Raw genomic sequence first — 16,528 nt, 5'->3', positions numbered from 1 at the left:
TTCTGTTCTTTGTCCATCCCACATGGACACTAGTCTGTACTTGCTGGCTTCCTAGCACCACCATCTTCTGTTCTTCGTCAATTCCACATTGACACCAGCTTCTACGCACCACCATCTTCAGGTCTTTGTCCATTCCGGCTTCTTTTCCTTCGTCATCATCGTTTGGTTTCAAGATATACGCGGCGATCGGCTAGGGTTACGAGAAACGTCTAGCCTCCCAATGGCAGGGCTTCCACCATCGGTTCACGCGAATGCGTTTTGATCTATTATTGGTTTCAAGATATACGCGGCGATCGGCTAGGGTTACGAGAAACGTCTAGCCTCCCAATGGCAGGGCTTCCACCATCGGTTCAAGCGAATGCGTTTTTATCTATTATTATAATGGAAACGAATCGTATATATACCCCGAAATTTGAAGAAAGCGGGCAAGAGGGGCACCCTTCTCTTTGAACGTCAATATTAGCAAAGTTTCGAAAGATAAAAGGAACAACTTTATTTTAAACGATTTAACTATTTTTAAAGTTATTTACTGGCGATTAAAATAATTAATATCATTTATATTTAATTAATTATTTAAGATAAACTTATTTCTTTGAAGTGACACAAGTGAGAGTTTATATAGAACGAGTAATGAAGATTACATCTGAATCGAAACACTACACGCATTTCAAAGTTAATACAAGTTGGGAAAACCAAAATATTACCTCTCCGAGTCAAGACGACTACTTACAAACTTATTTACCCAGATATGGTAATGTTTCTTTTTTTTATGAACAAATACTGAAGTTTAAATTTATGAAATATTAAAGCAGTATACAAAGCATAGCAAATATACTGTAAATCAGGCGACATTCTACATCCAATAAGGGTATACTTGTACACATTAAAGTCATCCGATGGGGGAAAAACGGGAAATGAAGAGATAAAACTTTGGAGGGATTTTACCTTTACGTGTTTGTAAAGGCCCAATTTTCTACTACTCAACTGTATGCCCTCTATGTTCAAAGCCATATTCACAACAGGGTTGCCATGTAAACACTATCCTCTCGTTTCACCTCAACGATTTTCTTAGTTTGTCAACATGACTGTTAACGTTACATAACACCAAAGCTTATTTGTGGCTACACACACTGAAAGTAAATGCGCACCATAAAAAGCATGAAAACACGAAGCTGTAACCCGATTACGATCAGACCTTTCACTGGTCTGGGCTGCGTTCAGCAGAGCTCACCAAAAAAGACAGTGGATTTTGGAAATGTTTACCAGTGAGCTCTGCCGTCATAGCTTTTCTCCGGTCATCGGCGTTTTAAAAATGACGCTAGCGCAATAAAGCGTGCAAGGTACCAAGGCTTAATAAAAATTGTATGATAACATATTTATAGAGATAGATAACAACAACGTTTATAATTAAAATTAGATCAACTGATTTCACGCCAATTAAATAGCCATAGTCCCATCAGAATCATCAAGAGCTATTTGTATTAGTTCCTCCATGGTTTTTTCGCCAAGCTGAGAACTCCGCGTTTTACGTCACGTTATCCAAAAACCCGACTATTTTCTTTGAATACCGCGCTGGCTCAGCGCTGAGCACCGTGACGTCAAATTTCAAAAGCAAAATCCCGTCATGTATGACACTGCTAACAGCGCTGGGCTCTGCTGAACGCGGCCCATATTTCCACCATGATTATAAAATCTAAGCCTAGTTATTTAAAAGTGTATTTAACTTTCGGCTCACTCTGAACCGTTATTGTCTCTGCATTACAGAAACGAAAACCAAACCCAAGCGTTTACTTTTTGGTTCACTAGGCCTATTGACAAATAAAAGTTCATTTGATCAACATAGTAGTGTTCTTCTTGAAATCACTTTAGAAAGGATTACGCTATAAACAGATGTAGTATAGCTTAAGTAATATATAAACATCCATTTCAAATAATAATATAAAAAATATTCTTGGGATATCAAAATGAAACAGAGCTTTATAGCTACAAAACCACTAAAGGCATCGAAATTACGAAAAATATTTCCATATATTAATTTTGCATTATGAGAAAACCAAATATTAAGGTTTTGTAGGATTTCTTTCCATAAAACACAAAGCGATCTGCTAACGCGATGCACTAGTGTAACAACAGACGGACACACACAGACTAAAGCATAGACTGCTTTTTAACTCTTTCTGTTTTAATTTTGAGTCGAGAAACAAGATTATCTTAAATATTAAAATAAATATAATTAATATTAAATATTTTCTTCGTTAGTTGTTCGCCTTATTGATCGTTACATCGCGTTGATAAAGAACAATTAAACATTCTTGAGAGCCTTGACTAATATTGGCGTTTGAAATGAAGCATACGCCGGTTGCTTCGCCTTACTCAAATAGGTAGTATATAAGGGTTTCGAATCGAAGCTATGGATAAGAACAGCGCAATTGCGTGAACCTTTGGTGGAAGCCCCACCTTAGGGAGGCCGGACGTTTCTCGTAACCCTGGCCGATCGCCGCGTATGTCTTAACCTTAAGGATGATGTTGGAGTAGAAGACGGGTGTACAGACTGGTGTCCATGTGGGATGGACAAAAACCAAGACCAGAAGATGATGGTGTTAGAAGCCAGTGTGTACAGACTGGTGTCCATATGGGATGGACAATGACCAGAAGATGGTGGTGTTAGAAGCCAGTGTGTACACACTGGTGTCCATGTGGGATGGACAATGACCAGAAGATGGTGGTGGTAGAAGACAGTAAGTACAGACTGGTGTCTATGTGGGATAGACTAAAATAACGCCCAGAAGATGATGGTGTTAGAAGCCAGTGAATACAGATTGGCGTTCATGTGGAATGGACAATTCACTAGTCAGATGAAGTAATAGTGGCCAATTGAATTGTGGATAGCCTCAAGTTTTGAATTTTCCGGGAACTGTGAATGCGGTCCGGAAATAGCGAACACATTTGCTTCGATTCGGAAACTGCGAACGCGGTCCCCTGGGGTGTAAGTCAATAACAACAGACAGACACACACACACACACACACACACAGACACGTCGAAATTAGAACCTCTCCGTGACATACGTCACTCGGAGAGGTAATAAAGCGAGTAGGATGATAAGATCTCTTACAAAACGATAACATTTCCTTTTTGCAGAATATTAAATGGAAATATTTTAAATAATTTTCGGCATTACGATTCTTTTAGTAGTTGTGTAGCTATAAAGCTCTGTTTCATCTCAATATTCCAAGAACATCTTTTGATATTAACATTTATAATATGGTGTTTACTTTTTAATTCAGCTTTACTACATTTATATATAGCGTACATAATATGGATTTCAATACTTCGTCTCTCTGTAAGTATTGAAGCGATTGAGTGAGTCGAAAGATAAATACACATCCTATATTTTAGTTGTACCATGCGTACCGCAATGTTGCCAGGCGTTTATTGAAGGATGCTTGGGTACTTGGTACAGACTGTTACGTCCACCAAGTTTCCTAGCATCCAAGAATAAATAGGATTCATAGAAGCCAGTGTTAAGGGCATGTCATGGGTCAAGTCGTTAAATATATCGACGCAGTTAAATAGCTGATGGCATTATTTTATGCACTTTCTCATTGCGTTTCGAGAGGAAGTTCAACTTTGGCACGGACGACAGATGGCGCTCTTAACCTTCTACCCCCCAAAATCGTATTTGTCTGCTCGGTTTCCCCTTCCGCGTTTTTTCGTTATAAACTTATGATTTAACGAACTGAGAAGATAAAATTTCATATTTCCTAAGACAGATAAGCTTATACTCCTTTCATCTTACTCCCAGTTAGATTTAACCTTGTTAAAACATAATCAGATGAATTTGAGTTACAATGCCGTAAAATCCTCTGCATTACCTAGGAGTGATAGAGACATTTTTACCGATGTCTAGAGATGATAAACTTAACCGAAATTGTTTTACGTTTGAATAAAAATACCGCTTCCAGTAGTGGGTTTATAGTACTTCTTGTTTGTGTAAGATTAGTGTAGCTGTAGAGCGTAATCATGATAAACGCTTAAAAATATATATTTTCAATAAAAACACCGCTTCCACTAGTGGATTTATACTCCTTGTTTGTGTTTGATTATTGTAGGTGTAGAGAGTAATCATTATAAACGCTTAAAAATATATTTTCAAAAATGAAGAATATAGAACATTTATTTTGTATCAAAAAATATTTTGGTGCTAAGATTGCTTTAGAAAAATCCAAACGGCTAGGTATTGGTAAAAAAGACATGTGTAAGCTATTTGTAGATGAGATAATTGTTTTACATGTTTGAAATGAGACTAAAACTTCCACTATTGTGTCTAAAAAAGTGTTGGCAATGTATATTTTTTAAATATGACGGAATTGCGGTTGATATGATAGCGCCCTATTTGCGAAAAAAACCTTTTTTTAAACAGTTGAATCACTCTTTGATAGAATTTCAAGAGAAGAAGTTAAGCGTTAAATTTACTCGATTAATTTTGTTCGGAAAATAATATATTTAAGCGCTACGTATTACTGAAGGAGATTGATTTTGCCAATCTTTGTGAGTATTTAACTGTTTAATAATTATTTTGGTTAAGTGGGAGCCTAGCTTATGTGTAATTGGGTTGTGGCTTCCATGTTTTGGGGACATTTGCTTTTTGTGTGGCGAGGTATGATTCAGCTTTGATATGGACAAATGTTACAAATCATACTGGTAGACTAAGAATACGGTTGAGGTATAGCGAGAGAGTAGAGTTTCCACAGCAATTGAGAGATATTGAAAAGGCTTGAACAATTGACTATTTTAAAATTGAATTCCTGCACTTGCAAAGAATTAAAAAAAAGCGAAAGATGCATATATTTAGGTTGTTTAAGGGGTAGTGATAGTCATCTCCACTCGGAGAGGTAATATTTTGGCTTTCCCAACTTGTTATATTTGTAATATGTGACGCTATTTTATTTATATTTGTAATATGTGACGCTATTTTATTTATATTTGTAATATGTGACGCTATTTTATTTATATTTGTAATATGTGACGCTATTTTATTTATATTTGTAATATGTGACGCTATTTTATTTATATTTGTAATATGTGACGCTATTTAATTTATATTTTTAAATGTGAGACTATTTTATTCTTAGTTTTAAAATGTGATAAAATATTTCATGTTGTAACATTCCTTTGTGATAAAATAACTTAATTTTAAATTTAGATGTGCAAACAATTATATTCTAATAATTCAATATCATATAGATATTCAACTATCTATGGTAATCCCTCAATCGCAAAGTTTTGCTGGGTTTAAAAATTCACGGGTAATTTAGAGATTTGAGGTTTTGAAAAGCGAGATCTATGAGTGGTGCCCAAATACGCTTTAACCCCCTTCCTCGAGATAGAGCGCTCAGGCCTGTATTAATAATGTTGGCGAAGGTTCGGCGGTCATAGGTTGCGGGAGTTGCGGCACATCTCGATAGCTACGTCAATGTCAGGTGGTTTCTAAGCTCAGATATATTATGCATGACGTCAGGGGTGAAGGTTTCTACACCTCCCCCCTTTAATTCAAGCAGAAAAGCCCGTAAAATTACCTGTTAAAGATTCAAAGTAGGGCCTAGAAGAAATAAATCTATGTATTCCTCATTTTATCTTTATGGCATATTTTTTCGTAGCTTTTTCAAATCACACTGAAGTCGACATCAAGTTTTACCTATTAATGTAATCTGAAGTGGGTAGAGCAGCTTGTACTGTGTTTTCCACGTCGTAATTGCTTCTAAATCGTTGATTGTAGTAGAAACTCTTTTTTAATTTTACACGGAATTTTATTCCGGTAAAATTTAAGAAAGGGCACCAAACCCCTGTCCCTGTCCCTGTCCCTGTGCCGGACGCGTACGCGAACGAACGCGAAGGATGAGAGAGAGAGGGAAAACAAAAGTGTGCGGGGGGAGAGAGATCGCTAGCGTACGCGATGGCGATACGAAGAGAGAGGGAACCGAGAACTACATGCCTCGTATATAATTGTTGCTTGTGTCCCATTCGACCGAACGCGTTTCCCATTTAACCGAAAACAGCCCAAATGTGCGGTTTTGGGAAAATATATATCAAAATTTAAAAAGCAAACGTTTTCACATTTTTTAAGGAATTTTTTTAACCCTACAGTTTTCGTTGTATATATATATTGATGATTGAAATGCAAAATTTAATTTTAAGAGTGATTGATAATGGAGAGAATTGCATTGTTTTGGAAAAGGTGGCAGCTAACTATTAGGAGAATATTTTGGAAAAGGTCGCAGCTAATTAGTAGGAGAATGTTTAGGAAAAGGTGGCAGCTAATTAATAGGAGAATATTTAGGAAAAGGTGGCAACGAATTATTGGAACCATTGTTTAGGAAAAGGTGGCAGCTAACTATTAGGAGAATATTTTGGAAAAGGTGGCAGCTAACTATTAGGAGAATATTTTGGAAAAGGTGGCAGCTAATTAGTAGGAGAATGTTTTGGAAAAGGTGGCAGCTAATTAGTAGGAGAATGTTTTGGAAAAGGTGGCAGCTAATTAATAGGAGAATATTTTGGAAAAGGTGGCAACTAATTAATAGGAGAATATTTTGGAAAAGGTGGCAACAAATTATTGGAACCATTGTTTTGGAAAAGGTGGCAACAAATTATTGGAACCATTGTTTTGGAAAAGGTGGCAGCTATCTATTAGGAGAATATTTTGGAAAAGGTAGCACTAATTAGTAGGAGAATGTTTAGGAAAAAGTGGCAGCTAATTAGTGGGAGAATGTTTTGGAAAAGGTGGCAGCTAATTAATAGGATAATAACCTAACCTAACCGAACCTGACATGACCTAATCTAACCTGACATGACCTAACCTAACCAAACCTACAATTTCCTTCTCTGGGTTTGAACCCGAGCCTCTGAATTAAAAGCCTGATATTTAACCATGCTGCTGCGGTGATTCGAAATCCTCACAGACATTTAATTAACTAATTCTTTCAAATAAATTCCCATTCAGCAGAAACCCGCCATCGGGCTGGAAATTTAAATATATTCTCCATAAAAAAGCGGTTTCGGTCCAATGGGACTCTATACCTAATTCTTAGGATCGGAGGGAAACGAAGCACCGCATAGAGAGAGAACTGCCTGCCTGGTATATTAGTGAGAATGGGAAGAGGGAGAGGGGGCATCCCGCTCGGAGAGGAGAAAGCAAAAGAAAGAAAGGTAGTTAAATCTCGCGGGCTTTTTTGAGTGAAGGAAACAAGATGATAATTTTCGTGCACTACTGCACTTTGTGCGCGTGACACATCAGATTATGCTGGATGGTTAGGTTTCGTAAAATAGAGGGGACGGTTTACGGTCATAGTGATTTCTGGTTTAGGGGATCCAGGATTTTGTTTTAGATACATTATTTGATTCGTATGGTTTTTAAAAATTATAATTTAGTGGGGTGCACAATTTAGTTTCATTAATATTATATGAAATGTGACGCTATTAGAAATTAAGGGGAGACACGATTGTGCTTCAGAAATGTTTTTAGTTGTACGATTTATTGGAGATCATCTATACGGGGGGGGGGTCACGTGAGCCTTGTAAAATTACTATTAAGGCCCAGCCCTAGGGCCATCTTGTTTTTAAGACAAGAGGTTGAGGGATTACCAACATTTATTTTTATTTGGAAATAAGGATATTTTTAAACTAGTTCTTGGGACCAGTGACCCGTCCAGTGTCCGAAATAATGAACTGGTCTCCGGACTGGTCCCCGCCTTTGTTATCCTATAGATTTTGCAATTAGTCAACTGGTCCCGAGGACCAGTGACCCCCACTTCTTGAATTTAAAAACTAGTCCAAGCAATTAATGAACCGGTTTTGGACCAGAGGAAGTGTGCTATTTCCAGACTCACGTCTATCCATTCTGACCATTTTAACACTGGCCATGCCATTACACTTGCACGCTAATTTAGCTCAGCTAACTCAAAAGATAACGCGTTCTGCTTAAAATTCTGCTTCGTGTGCACAACTAACAAACCTGTAAATCTACTTGCGCAGTCATTTCGAGTCAAATGTCTTTCAAATCTCTACAGTACCTCCAGATTCTACCATAAATATTTGATTTTTTCAGATATACATACCAACATGTCGCGTCTTGAAAATGTCGTTCGCTCAACCCTGATCTTTATGATCGTGATGTTTTACATTCTCAATCTGGTGCAGAACATCGATGCGGACTTCCGTAATTACCACACTTTTTAAAATATGGTTTGAGAATAATTTTTAGCTTCATTACTTTTTTAAACATTCTGTCTGCATAGCCGGTAAGATTAGCTGCTTATTTTGATTCTTCAATAATTCAATGAACAGTTTTGAATTTTCTTTATTTTTAAGGTCTTCAATTCTCAAAATGTAAGATTTCTTTGCCAATTTCAAAACTTTTCTATGAATAGTTTGAAATTAATATTTTTTTCATGATTTTAATCCTTAATATTCATAGTTGGTAAGATTTATCTGCTTATAATCAATAATTTTTAATTGATATAGTGGTTTGAGAATAATTTTGAAATTCACTGCTCTTTCAAATATTCTTTCTCGTAAAGTCGGTAAGATTTCTCGGGCTATTTTGAATAGTGATTGATCAAAACAATAATTTGGGATTTTTTATTTGTTTTTAAACATTAAGGCGAAGAATGTATGATTTCTTTGAAATATTTTTTCTTAGTTAAAGTTCAATGAATAGTTTGATAATGTTTTAATTTCTGAAACATTATGTTATGCGCAGTTCGTAAGATTTATCTGCTTATAATCAATAACTTTTAATTGAAATTGTGGTTTGAGAATAATTTTTAACTTGATTACTTTTTTAAACATTTTGTCTTCATAGCGGGTAAGATTAGCTGCTTATTTTGATTCTTCAATAAGTCAATGAACATTTTTGAATTTCCTTTATTTTCAAAGATGTTCAATACGCAAAATGTAAGATTTCTTTACCAATTTCAAAAAATTTTTCATGAAGTTAGAAATTAATATTTTCATCATAATCTCAATCCTTAAACATGTTATCCATAGCTGGTAAGAATTACCTGCATATAATCAATATTTTTTAATTGAAATAGTGGTTTGAGAATAAATTTTAACTTGATTACTTTTTTAAACATTCTGTCTGCATAGCCGGTAAGATTTCTGTACCTAATTTGAATACTGATTAATCCAATCAATAATTTGGAAATTTATCTTTGTTTTTAAACCTTAAGCCCTAGAACGTAAGATTCTTTGATTATTTTTATAATTGGTTAATTCTATGAATAGCTGGATAATGTTTTCATTTTTTAAACATTATGTAATTCACAGATGGTAAGACTTATCTGCTTAAAATCAATATTAGTTTATTGAAATAGTTGTTTTGAGAAGAATTTTTAACTTGATTACTTGCTTAAACTTTCTGTCTGCATAGCCGGTAAGATTAGCTTTTTATTTTAAAGGGTATGAGAAGTTTCGTTTGAAAAACCTCTGATTTATATAACATAAGATAGAATTAATTTCTGTGAATTCAAAAATATCAAGCTTTTAATTCTCCGATTTCTGGTTATTTGGCAATATGCATTTGAAAATACTTCATTTGAAATTATTTGAAATCCACTTTTTATGAAAGGCTAAAACGTTTCCCGTAGTCCGACGTCACAGATATATTTTTTCACGTGAGATGGTGCCTCTCTCTCTCTTCTATCAGGCTCAGAGTTTACACTGACGAGACGCCCGAGACGCGTATACGATTCCTTCGCTTTTTTTCCTCAACGTCATAGTGATGTCATCAAACGGGCAAGCTCGAAACTGAGTTTTCGTGATTTTCCAATGGATTTTAATAATAGAAACTTTGGTTCAATTATATTAAAAACTTGATATTTTGAAAGTAGAGACTTCAAAGTGTAACATAATACCACTTTCGTTGTAAAATATGATATGAAATTGTAAATTCGCATACCCTTTAATTCCTTACTAATTCAATGAATAGTTTTGAATTTTTCTCTATTTTTAACTCTCTTCGATGCATAGATCGTAAGATTTCTTTACTATTTTAGTTTATTAATTCAATGAATAGTTGATAATTTTTTATATTTGCAAACATTGCGCTTCGCATAGCTGGTAAGCTTTGTCTGCTCATTTCGATTATATATTAATTAAATGAATAGTTTGAGAACGATTTAAATTTATCTTTAAATGTAATGTTGGACAAAAGACGGTAAGATTTTTTGGTTGATTTGAAATAACTACAGAATTTTCATTTATTAATTGAATAACTTTAAACTTGATTACTTTGTTAAACATTCTGTCTGGATAGTCAGTAAGATCAGCTGCTTATTTTGATTTTTAATTAATTCAATGAACATTTTTAAATTTTCTTTATTTTTAAAATTGTTCAATACATAGATGGTAAGATTTCTTTGCCAATATAAAAAATTAGTTAAACATTCTGCCTGCATAGCCGGTAGGATCAGTAGCTTATTTTGATTTTTGAATAATTTAATGAACATTTTTAATTTTCCTTATTTTTAAAATTGTTCAATACATAGAACGTAAGATTTCATTGCCAATATCAAAAATTTACCGTTAATAGTTCGAAATTAACATTTTCATCATAATTATTATCCGTCCTAAATATAAAGGGAAAAATATTAAAAAAAAATGATCTCGTATTACAAATAAATTAGCATTTAATTAGTCTTAAAAACAATCAAGGACTACTGCAGCTCCATTGGTTTTGTGGCGTCTGCTAAATCGAACCTCTCAATCCCGTTTTGGGTAAGTGGTTCGATTTAGCAGACGCCACTAAACCAATGGTGTCGCTGTTGTCCTTGATTATTTAAGACTAATATAATGCTAATTATTTTGCAATAAGAGTTCATATATATATATTTTTTATTTTTCCTTTTATATTTAGAAAAAGGGAGTTCTTTTAAATAATGTTATGTTACCTGAACTTTTCCTCCAAAGATTTATTTTGATAATTTTTTACTTTGTTTTTAAACATCATTTTATGCAGTCGGTAAAGTATTTTTTCGTTTTTCGATTATTCATTAATTAAACTAATAGACTGAGGATGTTCATATTTTTTATTTTTTTTCTCTTTAACCTTGTAGCAAACGTAGCTGGTAAAACGTTGTGCTAATTTTGATTATTTTCTAAAATAGGCAATAATTTAAGAATGTTTTATTTTTAATTTATTCCTAAACATTTTCAATACGAAGGAGGTAACATTTTCATGCTTAAAACGATTATTTATTAATATAGTGGACAATTTGAAATATTTATGTTGATTTTATTTTAATCATGAACATATAGTTGGTGAGATTTTTCTGCTATTTAATTTGTTAACTATATTAGTTGGAGAAGATATTTTTCTTTTTTATATTATTTTTAAACATTTCAACATTTCGTGATTTCTTCACAAACTATTAAGCATAATAACCGTGTTTCTGCTTCTGAGAAATTTAAACGTGAATCTTCTAGAAGCAACTTTAATTTTCTTTTAAAGCCAAATGAGCAATTAGTGGTATTATGTCTACGAAAGAGTGATCGTAGGATTTTACCATTTGTTTCAAAATGTTTGATAATTTTTTTAACTAATCAAAATTGAAGTTCCATAAAATTCTACCTTTGAATTAGTTTTTTGTTTCTGGAAGATACATAGCACTTAAAAAATCTTTACTTTCATAATATAAATATTCTCGTAGAGAGTGGGAGTAGTTCGCAGTGAACGAAAAGAAGTCCACAATGCACCGGGGTACGAAATATAGGATTTGATCGGCACAATGTACCAACTGACACTTATTGTTAAAATCGAAATTATTGTTAATTGTAACTTTAAACTTACGAATCATTTACTGACTGTATGAATTAAAACAAGGAAAACTATTTTGAATCTTTCCAAATTCTTTATAATATTTCTCAGAGATGGGCCGATACCAGTTTTAACCGATACCGATATCTTTCGATACATGGGAAACCGATACGTACCGATACCGAGATTTTACCCTATCCTTCTAATAAACCGATATAAAACTGATACCGATAATTTAACCGATATCAGTAAATAATAAGAATAATTAATAAGAAAATAGATGCTAAAATATAGGTTGGAAAACAGTAACTTTATTTCGATAATAAATCACAGCTTGTAACTTATTCCAATATTAGTATTTGAAGTAGACTAGATATGTAAAACCATTTCGTATATTTTTTTAGTGGCCCGTGGAGTAACAGAATCCCCAGTTATACTTCTGCGCACTCTGCTGTAATTCTCTAGGCTTGTGAGTCGTTAAATATTTAGTTTAATGGCGCCATCTACTCTCAACACAAGTATTTTTCTTTAAAAAATATCGCGTAGAAATATCGTTCATTTTTAACCGATACCGATATATCGTTTAAAGCCAAATATCGGTACCGATACCGATATGGCATCGGTATCGGCCCATCTCTTATATTTTTTTTCGTGAAAAATGAATTCTCTGACAACCATAAGGCAACTGAAAATGAAATAAATAAGTCCTATAATAGACCATTTCGATGTAACTAAGAAAGCCGTTGTTATAGGTCTAATCGGGCAATAGCTCTAATTTTTTTTTGGTGCATGATCGCTTTTTGTGCGGCTAGAGATAATTTATCTTCAGTATGGACAAACGTTAACAGTAATGCTGGGTAACTTGGAAAAATGTTGAGGTGTAACGACAGGATAATCTTTACATGCCAATAAAATTGTGAATAGAATTTTTACAAAGGCTTAAATAATTCATTATTTAAAATTCAACGCCTGTAATTGCTAATTCAAGAAATAAATAGGTAGTTAGTCCTCGTCTAGACTCGGAGACGTAATATTTTGGTTTTCCCAACTTGTTTCATTTTACCTCTATGCGAGCTGTTTTTTCTAAACAAAATTTAAATTCAAGTCCGTATGTTACGCCCCCGAGGCTTGGAAAGCTCAGATAATTCAAACCACTGTATGGCATATTGGTAAACGTATAAAACCGCAACGCACCTTTACCGGAGCTTTACCGTATTGATAAAATAATATGGCAAAAAGGGTTTAGTTCGTGGCTTGACGCGAAAGGTTTGTAAGCTCTAAAACAATGTTATCGTTATCGTTGGTCAAGTCCTCCAAAAGATGTTCTTGAAGAGTGACAACGTCATGGTCATGAGTATGTACAGGTGGATCATTGGTGTCTTGTTTTACCAACCCATTTTGTTCGTATCATCCAGTGATGTTCCAAATCTAAATATGTCGCGAGTACCATTCGCGATTTTATGGTTGATAAGTTGGAAAACATATCTTTACTCGGAGCAATTTGCCCTTGTTTACATCCCCCAGTCCGATGTTTCAGCAATTACGGCTTTAAACGCCTTGATCGTCAATATAATATCGCCAATTGTATCAGACGAAAAATTTAAATTGTCTTCGATATTCGGTTCAATTTTGGCCATCTACGGAGTATTTGTTGTCTGTCAAAATTCCTTCACCTTTTTCGGTAATGACGCGTTAGACGTACGCGGAGTAGGTTTGGCCTTGTTAGCGGCATTCTCCTTCGCGACGACTTGTTTGGTTTCCAAAAAGATCTTGAATTACGTTTTATATTTGTTACTGACGTTTGTTAGCGTTGCTGAAATTTTATTTACTGATCAAGTATTTGAAGTCGATTGTAACGTTGGGACTTTGGAAGTTGTTGCATCATCGGTGGCAATTGCAGGCTCTAATCTGTTATACAGTTTTTCCCATCGTTTTGGTGAGTCCGGAGCGCAAGCCTTGATTAGTTTGGCTTTCGTTCCGTTTTCTATTATGTTTGAAATAGCTTTGAATGGATACAGACCAACGTTGCATTCCTTGATTGGGAGCGCCATTATCATGTCAGGGGTTGCGTTTCGTTTCTTGCCGAAGCCAAAATGTCTCCGTAAAGGAAAATATGAGCTTAATAATAGTAGTAACCACAGTAACTCATCAAATATCAGCCTTAATGATAACAATTATGGTACTATTTCAGATTAAAAAAAAATTTAAAACAATAGCAAAGAAAAAATGTGCAATTTCGCCGGACGAGATTCTACTTTAATTCAAAATTCAAATTAAAGATAATTTAAATGAATATAAGCTTCAAGGAACAAATGTGACATTGTGGAAAACTGTTGAAATTAATACAAAAAAAATTAATACACGAAGCTAAGCTAATATGAATTGAATTCATTGATGATATGTAAAAAAAATATTAATAAATACTGTACTACATGTAACAGGCTGGACCTGGCCTAGTCATTTAATGCAGTGGGCCGGGCTTACAACTCGGAAACGGGCTGGGTGCAATTTTTAAAATAATTTTTCAGAGTTAATTCACACTTAATAATACATTAAATTTCAATTCCATTTAACAATGATTTTAATTTTTCCAAGAATATATAAAGTTCCAATTCCATTTAACAATGATTTTAATTTTTCCAAAAGTGTCATATTTCTGGCTCAATGTGTTAGTTAATAAAAGTATTGTTGGTGTTCTTTTGAAATCGTGAAGCAGCAGTGCCATATCCCTGGTGCAAGGTGGATTCCTGTTAGTTCAACTAGAACTACTTGCGTCCTGTATAATAATATTTGTAATTAAAAAGTGTTTACTCCTTAAGTGATTAGGATCTTCCAATGGCACATAAACATTCATAAGCAGTAAAAATTGTAGAATGTTAAGGATACATAGATTTGGATAAGCGAAAATAATATAAAGTACTGCGATAAATGTTTTATAATTTAGCTCGAATGGAAGATTAAAGTTGCTTCTGGAATTTCCACGTTCAATGAAATCAGAAACGGATTCAAGCTAATAAGAACATAGGGCAAGAGATATTCTTTACCAATTCTAGCATACAACACTAACGAAAATCAAATGATTTTTTTACCGATTCTTCTAATAATTACTAGATCAATAAGCATAGTGAAACATCCAGGAAATACTTCGGAACAATTTTAAAATTAAATTAGTTTAAGATTTCAAAGGTAATTGGAAATTAGCACCTACAACCCAACACGTAGCACCCTGCCTTCTTGAAAATTGAAATTTCCAAGTCGAAGGAAATTCACCCGGAGATTTGTTAAATATTGAGCTTGATGTGACAATCGTGGCAGATTGTGCCAATAAATTTTGAAAACATGAAGGCATTGTGTTACGTGATTGGTCGGGGGGTTATAATTCCAATAGACCCAACCAACAAATAAACAAATTGGTTTGGTCAAGAAGTTATATCAGTATCTCAGAGAGAAGGTATAAGATGCCTTTGTATTCGCGCGCCATAGTCCCAGTCCCCTTTTCAAAATACAAGGGGGGACGTAAAAGGAGGCGCCGGGCTATTTCGACTCTACTCAGTCGGAAAATATGACTGTAATTTTCGTCACTCGTGTCGTCGCGCTGACGTGAGTTTTCAAGAACCAATGAGATGCTGGTTGTAATTTAGAGACGGGGATTGACTCCGGACCTACGTTTGGACTGGAGATAAAGCTGGAAATCTGGCGAATTTATACCTTCTCTCTGAGATATTAGATATAACTTCTAGTATTTGATTTTTACAGATACACCAACATGTCGCGTCTTGAAACCGTTTTTTGCTCAACCCTGATCTTTATGATTGTGATGTTTTACTTTCTCAATCTGGTGCAGAACGTCGATGCTGACTTTCGTAATTACCATATTTTTTTAAATATGGTTTGAGAATAGTTTTTAACTTGATTTCGTTCTCAAATATTCTGTATGCATACGCTTGAAGAATGTAAGACTTCTATGCCAGTATCAAAAATACTGTATACCAATAATTATTATTTTTATCATAAGTTTAATTTCTGAAACATTTTTTCCACAGTTCGTAAGATATATCTGCTTATAATCAATAATTTTTAATTGAAATTGTGGTTTGAGAATAATTTTTAACTCGATTACTTTCACAATCATTCTGTCTACATAGCTGGTAAGATTAGCTAATTATTTTTTATTCTTCACTAGTTCAATGAATTTTATTGAATTTTTCTTTATTATAAATATTGTTAAATGCATAGGATGTAAGATTTCTTTACCTTTTTTAGATTATTTAATCAAAGACTAGTTGATAATTTTTTATTTTCAAACATTGCGCTGTACATAGATGGTAAGCTTTGTCTGCTCATTTCGATTATATATTAATCAAATTTAAGTTTACCTATAAATTTAATGATTGACAAAAGCAGGTAAGATTTCTTTGCTCAGTTAAAATAAGTTGAGATTTTCTATTTATTATTTGAAACAGTGGTTTGAGAATAATTTTTAATTTGATTACCTTTTTAAACATTCTGCCTGCATAGCCGGTAAGATTAGCTGATTATTTTGATTCTTCAATAAGTCAATGAACATTTTTGAATTCTCTTTATTTTTAAGGATGTTCAATACGCAAAATGTAAGATTTATTTAGCAATTTCAATAATTTTCTAGGAATAGTTTGAAATTAATATGCTTTTCTCATGATTTTAATCTTTAAACATTATGATATGCATAGTTCGT

The sequence above is a fragment of the Phalangium opilio genome, unplaced genomic scaffold (genome assembly GCF_054372755.1).
Source record: "Phalangium opilio isolate 3A_F unplaced genomic scaffold, DU_Popi_V2 ptg000105l_1, whole genome shotgun sequence".
Taxonomy (NCBI): Eukaryota; Metazoa; Arthropoda; class Arachnida; order Opiliones; family Phalangiidae; genus Phalangium; species Phalangium opilio.
The sequence above is the reverse complement of the archived record's forward strand: the minus strand, read 5'-3'. Positions refer to the sequence as shown.